The sequence below is a fragment of the Chinchilla lanigera genome, unplaced genomic scaffold, assembly GCF_000276665.1.
Source record: "Chinchilla lanigera isolate Chin_1 unplaced genomic scaffold, ChiLan1.0 scaffold00019, whole genome shotgun sequence".
In the NCBI taxonomy this organism is placed as follows: Eukaryota; Metazoa; Chordata; class Mammalia; order Rodentia; family Chinchillidae; genus Chinchilla; species Chinchilla lanigera.
Window position 1 is genome coordinate 13,959,084 of NW_004955420.1, and position 10,244 is coordinate 13,969,327.

The window sequence follows — 10,244 nt, forward strand, 5'->3', positions numbered from 1 at the left end:
AGGAATGCTTGTGGCCACCAGGGATGGGCACCAGCAAGGAGCCACTCTTCCTAGAGCCTTCAGGGGCCCTGTGGCCTCGTGGACGCCTTGCCTTCAGACTTCTCCCCTCCAGAGTCTATGATGACAGCAAATGACTGCGGGTGTGAGCATTTACTTTGCGCTAATTTGTCACGAAGCCCCAAGGAATGAGCACAGTGTATTCCCTGCCTTCTTTTATTGGGCTTGAAGGCTTGAACAGAAAGAGCTTTTTTTTTCCTTAACATGTAGCAAGTTCCCTGGAGTTCCTGACAGAGGGTCTCATGTGTCACGGTAGGGTGAGGACTTCAGACCCAGCAGTACAATGGGGAGCCCCAAGCAAAAGGGCCTCTGGGACAAGTAGGAATGTCTCCTGCAGGTCCTGGTTGTGTTTTTGTTATTATGAGACAATAGGCAAGACGGTCAGCTCAACCCTAAGGGAAACCGCGCATTCCTGAAGTTGGCTCTGCCACCCGAGAGACCAGCTGTCCTTCCTCCCTGGAGACGGGCCAAAGCATGCAGCCCAGGGCAGAAATTTTTGCCAAAATGCAACGTGAACAAATTACCCACCATTCTCTTTTGATAAGGAAAGCTTCTGTTTGGAAGGAGCAGGTTTTGGTAGGTTTTGGCAGGTAAAAATGTCTTCGAGGAAACAGTCAAGGAATTCAGCTCTCCAGGCCCAGCACTTTCTCTACAAGGACTAAGGACAGGGCCACCTCTTCTTACCTGTGCCATCCTCAGCTGCAAGCTGACACCAGCAGCACCAAACCAGGCAGCCCCTGTGCAGCGGCTGGGGGCCCAGCAGAAGTGAGCCGGTCAGTGTTGTGGTGGAAGACACAGCAAGACCCGTCTTCACCGGGAGCGGAAGTGCAGACACGGTGACGTCCATGCTGCTCTCCTTCCCGCCAGAGCAGGTGGCGCCCAAGGCCTTTGTAATGGGCGCAACCATGTTCTGGAGCCAGACAGTTGTAAAATGAAGGAAGCAGGATGTGACAGCTTGTACATTCAAAGGACCAAAGATCAGGCTGCTCGGAGGTTGTCAGAAGTCTGTCTGCACGAAGATCCCACTCGCGCCAGAAGGATCAAGAAACCCGCCTGTCTGCCCTCTTCCTTCCTTCAAAAAATATTTATTGAGTTTCACGTTTGTGCTAGGCATTGTAATGAGTGTTGGGGACACAGCTGCCGACAAGATAGCTACGTTTTCCTCCTCCCAGGGCAGACGGTCTTGGGAAGGAGGCATTTAACAAACACCCAGACAACTTTACATATAGAGAGCTGTGGACAAACTGCGTGGACACTCTGGTCAAAATCTGTGACCAGTCACGCATGTGGGGTTGGCCTCTGGGATCTCTGTCCTGTCCCCTATACTCAGGCTCTGTTGTCTGTCTGTCCTCTGCTGCAGGATGTCTTCAAAGCAGGGGCTCTATGTTCGCCACCTTTATTCTTCTTTGCCAAAACTGCTTTGGTTTTTCTGGTTCTTTTCTTTTATTTTTTTAAAGACAAGGTCTCTAACTGGTGCGGAACTCACTATGTTGTCCATGCTGGTCTTAAACTCATCGTGATCCTCCTGCTTCAGCCTCCTGAGTATTGGGATTACAGACATGCACTACTACGCTCAGCTGGTTCCTTCGTTTTCTTACACAAATTTTAGCCTCAGCTTTCTGGAATCAACACATATAGCCAGTGGCGTGAAGGCAGAGCCCACCTCTTCATAAGCGTTCTCCGTCTTTGCAGACCCGAATGTCAGGCTGTCGAGGCAAAGAATGGGTGAGCTTGAAGTTCACCTGTCTTCTAGCTCTGTCACGGGGACTCTGAGCACCTGTGACCCTTTCACAGGTGATGTTGGGTGCAGGCGGGAACCACTTGGAACGGCCCGCAAACTCCCTCATGTGTTTCGCTTCCTCCTCCCTTTCTTAGTAACAAATGCACAGGTGAAGCAGGAGACACGGCTCTGGCTCTGGAAGGGAACATTAGAGAAACCCAGGGGGCCTCGGGTAGGTGTGGCATCGCCTTGTAGGGTGACGGGCTCCCCCGCCCTGAGCGCTCTGTGAGCCATGGGCATTTCCAGGGCCGTGACACCCTCTCCAGGGAGCTGTGGTCACGTCTGGCTAATTGAAAGAGGGAACAATAGCCTGATCTGCCCTACAGAGGAGCAGCTTCTACCCCAACTACAAAGCCCTACTTCCCATGCTCGAAGTGACACCAGCTTTATGCGGCCTAGCTCTGCCTGCTTTGTGCAGACTGTGCCCCATCCCTGCTGTGTGCCAGGTTGGCATCTGGTGTCAAGGCTGGGAGCTGGTGCCCATCACTGCTACCCAGATTCTCCTGGGCAGGGACAGAGGTTAGGCACGGGCCACACCTTGTCACCAGGGAGGCTGGGAAGTGGATCCTGGCTGTGCACCCCTAAGGAAGTCATAAACCCAGCCGTTTCTGCCACGGGGACCCCGTCTCCCTCCTTGGGAAAATGCTTCGGCACAGCCTGGGCCAGCAGAGGCTGCAGGAGGCCTGTCGCACCTCCTCCTGGGCTGCTGTGTACACTACCTGGGGCATGTGGCAGAGGGGTCCCCGAGCTGACTCAGGACGGGGCGCTGCCATGTGGGAGATCAAGGAGGAGGCTTATGTTCATGTCTCAGCCTTCTCGGCCTGCACAGGTGAACACAAATCTCTCCTCACCTCCCAAGGACAAAACTCACCCATTCTGTGAGTACATGAGGTGTTCTCACAGCCCCTCGCTCTGTACTCAGTGGGGAGGTGTAATAAAAATCACTCTCCTCGCCATTTATTTCAGTACAGTTTTTCTGTAGCCATTACGTAACCACTGGTATTTCCCCTCGACATTAGTGAGAATGAATCGATGCTGCTTCTCAAAGTGACACCAACTCCGAGGTGGAGGTGCGTTGTAGACGGGACAGCCGGGTAGGAAAGGGCTGTTTTCTGGGGAGACCCTGCCAGTGCTGGGGGCACAGCTGGGAGAATTTAGGGCAAAAGGCTGGCGGCGCCCCAGCTCAGGGCTGCTCCTCGACTTCCTGTCATCTGGACACCTTGGAGCGTCACCGAGGGCGCATCCCTCAGCCTGAGCCTGAAGCCCAGGAGCCAGGCCCCAGGAAGGGAGCCGCGAGCACATGTTCCGGAACTTCTTCTGCTGTGCTCTCGTCGCTTCTCTAGCTGGCCGGGAGGGAGATCACTGTCCTTTTTCCCAGAATTTGGTTTTAAATGGCAAGGACTGTTTCAGAAGAGCACATCTTTGGCCAGTTGGAGCTACCTGTGTCTAGTGCTTGCACAGCTGTTCCTGAGACTCTTAAATTATTCACGAGGGTCGCAACATGAATTGCCGTGGGGTTTGAGGACAAGAACTCTGCCTACATCTGCTCAGGTTTCGCACTGCACAATTCCGGGGGTGGCGTCACTCACACAGGCTTCAGTGCGTGCCAGCTGCATAGCCATAGGCAGGCGGCTTGGCTGCAGGACCCTGGGCACAGAGGAGGGCACAAGGAGGCCACCGGGCTGTCTCTGATGCGGTGACATAAATGTACTCCACACTTCTGCCAGTTGCCAACGTGAAGAACTGCTATTCAGGTGGCAGGGCTGGGAGCCATCACTTGGGTTTTGCAGCCTGAACAAAGCCATGCTCAGGGAGACAGGGGTTTTCTAAAATCTGAGGCAGGTTTAGAGCTTGCAAACAGACTGTGCTTTCAGCTTCAGGCTGACGAAGTCTCCAGCAAGTGAGAGATTGGATTTTACTTTTTTGCTAAAATTATTGTATGCCCTGCATGCACCTCCCCAGCCCTTCCCCATGCCAGGCACAGTACCAATGCATTCAGTTACCTCATTTATTCCTTACTGGGCCTCTCTGAGGAAGGGCCTTTGGGGATCCCCGTTTTAGAGATGAGGAAGCTGAGCCCCAGAGAGGATCAGCCACCTGCCTGAGGTCACACAGCACACGCACAGGGGAACAGGGATTTGAACCCAGTGTCTGTGCCTCAGAGACTCGTTTCCAGCCATATCTATTCCAGTGTTCAAGGGTTACTGAGCAGCAGCTACGTTTGCTCCAGGAGGTGACAGCAGAATTTGTGAATGGTGGCACCCAGTCAAGCCACTGTTCAATCCTTAACACCCTTCCCTCCCGCCCTCATTTCTTTTCTACCCACTGTGCTTTTCCGTTGCACACCCATCCCTGCCAACCAGGCCAGCCCCAAGTCCCTGGCCTCCTGGAGGAGCTGAGGCTCATTCCCTAGACCTCTACCTTTTTCTGTTTACCAACACTAGGTCTTAGCTGGGCGCATGCCTGTAATCCCATCCGCAGGAGGATTGTCACAAGTTCAAGGCCAGCCTGGGCTACATAGTGAGATCCTCTCTCAAAAACCACCAGGTCTTCCCTTTCGGATTTAGGGTCAAGTTCACTGCCTGCGAGAAGCGGCACAGGTTCCCCTCACTCATTCATTCATTCATTCAGCACTCACGGAGCCTCTGTTTTGCACGAGGACTCTTTCCTCCCCTGTCTACTATCCAGCAGGGGAGACAGACCAGTGACTGGAGCAGGCATGGAGATGAGAGGGTGTCCCCCAGAAATATGCTGTGGAGTTCATGTGCAGACGGCCCTGGGGATGGGGCCCGGACTCCGCCCGCCATCACGACAGCTCCTAGGGCTGCCTCTGTGCTGCACAAACCACCGCCGGGTACAATCCGATGGGACCCGGGACAGGGCGGGTGCTCAGGGAGGGAAGGAGGGGTGGGGTCCTGCTTGCAGCTGAAGGGAAATGAGCTCTGTCACCCCCAATGGACTGTGCTCAATGCCACCCGAGGCCGTGATGGCTCTGTTTCCTGGAGCACAGATCCCACCTGTCCTGCTTTGACCTGCTCTGAGCTAGTTCCCTGCTTTGGGAAGTGTGGAAGTTCAGCATTGACTTGAGCTCAGTCGTTTCCAGCTCAGATCCTTGAGAAATCTATGATGCCACCCAAATCCCCGACTGCTTCAGCCTCTCCTATTCCCCTAGAGCCCAGTGGGCAGAAGGCACCCAGGCACAGGCAACTCGCCCATTTTGCAGGTCCAAGACCAGGAAGGGGCATGGGGAGTGATTTTCCAAGATCACATGGCTTCTTGGGGGAGCCGAGCCCCAGATCCCAGAGCTCACAGTGCCCTCCTCCTTCCGGTGGCCCCTTGCACTGCACAGGGGCAGAGGCTGCACTCCAGGGGCCTGGGCCACTGGGTTCCTACGTGTCTCATGGTCCCATGCTGCCAGAGTCTCCAGCAGGGAAATGGCAGAGTCCTAGTAGTTATCATCAGGGGAGTTGGCAGAGCAAGCGCAGTCTCTCTCAGACTCCAGTGCGGCTTCCCTGGTCCTCCCAGTGCAGCAAAGTGTCATGAACATGGGTCCTCCGAGGACATCTGACGAGGGTGCTCCTGAAGCGGGTGTGGGACTGTATGTGCTACACAGCGGTGCTCAGGGCTCATGTGTGTGTCTGTGCACACACGCTCGTGGTTGCACATCTCTGCACACACACCTCAGGACTGGAGGATGCTTGGGAGCAACGCTGCATATGGTAGAAGGTGTCAGTGATGGCGCAACGGATGCCTGCGTGGAGCTCTGGAAGGCAAACGGCAGCCCTGTAAGATGAAACTGTCCCTTTGATACAAGCCCCCTCTCGGCAGAGGATTGCCTGGGTGCTCATCATCTGCTGTTTAATTAATACACAGCACAGCTGGCAGATGGAGCAGCAGGAATGCAGAGCTTCAGAGACATCCACAGGCTTCAAGGGCTGTTGAGACGAGGGCACTTTGGTTAAATGAACAGGAGCAGTCAGAAAGGCTGCTAAGCACGAAGAGTTTCAAGAGCTCATCCACAGAGAGGCAGCCGCCTGCTGCCCTAGGCCACTGTCCCAGCCAGCCCGCCTGTGACAGAGGGACAAGAAGGCCCTGCCCTGCCCCAGTTCACCCCTGCCACCTCCCAGGGCCATGCCCCTATGTCCTGCATCAGATCTGACTTTGGGGGGGGATGTTTTTTTTGAGACAGAGTCTCGCTGCGTAGTTTATGCTGGCCTTGAACTCACCTTGTAGCCCAGGCTGGCTTTGAACTTGTGGCGATCCTCCTGCCTCAACCTCTCGAGGGCTGGGATTGCGGATGTGCACCTCCAAGCCTGCCTTTCCTGAAGCTGATTTCTGCAGACATTGGCTGAACTTCTGCCATGGGGACAGGAACAATGCTGCCAGGGAGTGCTGGGACTTATGAGCAGAGAACTTTATTCTCATTAACCCTCAGCCCGGTGGGGATTCAGATCGAAGAAACTCCAGCTCTTCTCGGGGCCTAAGGGCTTCTCTGCATTTGCTCCCACCCCACTGTGGGAGCCAGGACCCAGCAGGACGAATGTGACACTGACCAAGAGCTCTGGTAGGCTCTGTCCACGGGGGAGGGGGGCCTTCAAGTTGGTGGTGTTTGTGGTGTCATCAGAGTGGAGAGGAGGTGAGAGGAAAAGCTCGGGAGGGGGATGGAGGTGGAGGAACACACCAGGAAGGAGGGTGTCTGCACAGAGTGATCGAGAGTGGTTGGGGATGCAGGGGAGGACAGAGAAGGCAGTGACAACGCATGGAGCTTGGATGGTGTGTGGAGGGGTCTGAATCTCACTATGCTGGGAAGTTGGCAGCCGAGGACAGGAGGGCAGCTCCCTGTAGACCAACACTGGCTCATCCTGCCCCCTTTGCCACCAACAAGCAGGGACAACAGCAGAAGCATGTGGTACAGGGCCAGCGGGGGAGTGGTCTGACCAAGAACAACTGTGTCCCTTGGCCAGATCACTGGATTGGCACATGGGGTGCCCTCCTGACCCAGGTGAGCCTGGGGCATACACTGGTCTTTCCTTCCACCTCTTCTGGGATTACCTGGTAAGTTTATAACTTAAAGCCTGGAGTGGTGGTTCATGCCTGTATTCCCAGCACTTGGGAAGCTGAGACAGGAGGATCACAAATTCAAGTCCTGCCTGGGCAACTTGGCAAGACACTATCTCAGAAATAAAACTTAAAAAAATTAGAAAAAGGGTTGAGATGTACCTCAACCTGGATTCAATCACCAGTACAACATAAACAAACACATAAAAAACCTCCGCCCAACTTTAACAATCCAATTACGTATAATCAATTTAATCAAAGCATGAAAACATGGACTAGACCCTAACCTAGAAAGAAGAACATGGATCCAGGTAGAAAGAAGACATACAGATATTGACCTGTTTTTTGCTTTAAGAAAATAAAATTGAAGTAAAGCATGACCTTTCTTCACTTTAGGGGCCAGTGACATCTTTTTACAACATCATTTTTTTGTGCCTTTCTATATTCAAGTGAATTTTTAAAAAAGCACTAATGCACGTTCATTGTAGAAAATTTTAAAATGCACAAGGGAACAAAGACATAAATTTAAACCATCCACAAATCTGCTGTAAACATTTCGGCATTCTTTCCGGTTTGATTTGCTTACACAGAAAAAAGTTAGGAACTGAAGGTACCATTTACATTTTGCAACCTGCTTTTGTGGCTTAATACAACGTTATTTTTTCCATTCATTAAGTAGTTTTAGTAATAGCTTTCTGCTTGGTTACAGAGCAACCCATCATCCTGTCCTTGCAGTTACCTCTCCCAGGCTTATTGTTCTTTTGTGTTTCCATTTTCTTTTTTTGTCTTATTTATTTATTTATTTTAAAGAGAAAAGAAAACAAAATAGCAACAATACAGATAAAAACAAAACAACCCCCAAAACAAAAACGATACAGAATTTCACACCAAGATGAGAGGAAATTAACAGTGGTTGTTGTATTACATATTGTTATCCGCAGCAAACTTGCTCAGATTACCAGATGTAAGAATGCGAGATTGATCAAACCATTGAAGAGAATAACAAACAATTAAACAACATTAGAAATGATGCAGAGCTTCACTTTCTCACTGTGGAGAGTAACAAGGGGATGAGCAACTTTACCAGCTTTATCTAGACTAATTCCTCCTCTGCCCGGGGCAGCACTGTCCTTCCGTTTTGGGTCACAGAGCAGGTGGCCCTGCCTGTCCCACTGGGTGACAGGGTGTGAATGCAGTAGGCCTGGATGGGATGGGGCCTGGGGACCAGCAAAGTTCCTGGACCCCTAGGGCCCCAAGGAGTGAGGCCCCTTGAGTGAGCCTGAGGTACCTGCTCCTCCTCCTATTCCTTCAGGCCCACATGACCTTGGGCACCGACAGGACAGGCCGGGTGAGGAGGCCTGGGAGACAGTCTGTCTACTGGGAGGCAGTCACACCTTTAACAGGTGGGAGCCTCATGAGGTCACTAGGGGTGGGACCTGGAAGGAGATACCGGGACCCTGGCCCCTTCCTCCCTTTTGGGTTCTCAGCAGTCATGAAATGCACAGACTTCTGCTGTTCACCCCTGCCGTGATGTACTATGCCGCCATCCAACCCAGCCGCGGTGTACTCAGCACTATTACTTCTGCACCGATGGTGACATAGTGGCTGAGAGCTCTGGAACTGTGGGCCATAATAAGCCTTTCTTCCAGGATGTTTGTCCCGGGCATTTTGTCACAGTGCTGGAGAACTGATTTAGACAGAGGGCGGAGAGGCCAAGGCAGAGCTGTGGAGGCCCCAGGGGAGAGCGGGCAGCGGGTGAGGCAACCGGGAGAGCCGGGCGAGGTTTAGCTTTTGTTTTTCTCTCATTTTGTCTTTATTACCAGCTTTATTGCGTTCTATTTTACAGATCATAAAATTCAGCCATTGTAAGTATCTGAGTCGATGGTTTTTAGTGACTTGCTGGGTGGCTCCCCCTCACCAGAAAGCAGTTTGCAGCACTCTCATGCCCTGCGGACAGCCCTGCACCCAGACACTGCCCATGTCCCCCACCCAAGTTCCCACCACCTCCTTCCTGCGCTGCAATTCCCAGGGCTGGGTCACACCTCCAGGGTGGCAGCGGGACCACAAAGGAAGGGCTAAGGAGAGCGGCGGGCCCGTAGACATGGGTGGCTGTTTCCTTAAGGCAGAAAAGCAGCCTGTCTCAGGCATCTTCAGTGAGATTCCCTGCATGGAGTCCCCCACACAGGCTCTGAACCTCGCCGGGCAGTCTCTCCCTCTGCTTCCTAAGCTAACAGTGTAGATGCAGCAAGGTCGCTGGCTCTGAAAACAGATTTGGTTACTGATTCCCTGGCCTGGCAGCCATGGGCGTGCTGGGTTTGGGTGACCTGGCAGAATCATGCCAGGGCCCTGGGGCTGTGGGGAGCTACAGGGGACACTGAGGCACAGATGATGCCACAACATAGCAGCTCTCGTCTCTCCTGACATCATGTAACTTTTGATATCGTGTGACCTTGATGTCATATGACCTGGCCTGCTGTGATAGTCCTCTATACCTCAGCCCGCCTTACACTCATTTTCACTCTGATGTGTGTGCTGGGGTTGTAGCTCAGGGGCAGAACATGTGTGTAGTGGATTGACAGCTGGTGGTCAACTTATAACCCCCAGCTGAACTGAGTAAGCGTGGTGCTGGGTGTGGGAGGCCCACCTGGGGATTGTTGCCAGCAGCATAAGAGGCAGAACTGGAGAAAAAGAAGAGAGGCTGTTGGGAGCTGAGAGAGGCTGTTGGGAGCTGGTGGAAGTGGTACGGAGGTGTTGGTTCCTTGGAGGAGCTCGTCATGCTGGCTTTCCTGATGAACTTGGCTGTTTTCATCCTCCAAGGAGCTCGAGACCTCATTGGCACTGAGAACAGCTTTGGTTCCCTTTGGGGGAGCTCTGGTCCTCACTCTGAGCATCGCTTCCTGGCTCCAGAGGGGAATAAGGTGCACAGCTCAGTTTCCTGGAGAAGCTTGCTGCATTGGCTTCCCTGATGGGAACTCAGCTGTCTTTACTACTGGAGGAGCTTGGGACCTCACTGTTGCCAAGGATGGCTGTGGTAACTTTTGGGGGAGCTCTGGTTCTTCTGAGCATTGCTTTCTGGCTCCAGTGCAGATCCCTCAGCCTGCTAGCACAGATCCTTCATCCTGCTGGCACAGACTTCCTAGATTCCACCACTGACCTTTGGGCCTTCCAGTGCAGATCCAAGAAACAGGCCTGCATGAGACATTGTTATGGGCTCTAGCTCTTCAGCTGGACTCATGTACGACATTATCACAGGATCCAGGCCCTCAGTTGGATTCCTGGTCTATAGTGTGTGAACAGATTTCCTGCATGCTCTTGTATATGATTCTTTGGGTGACTATTATAAATAATC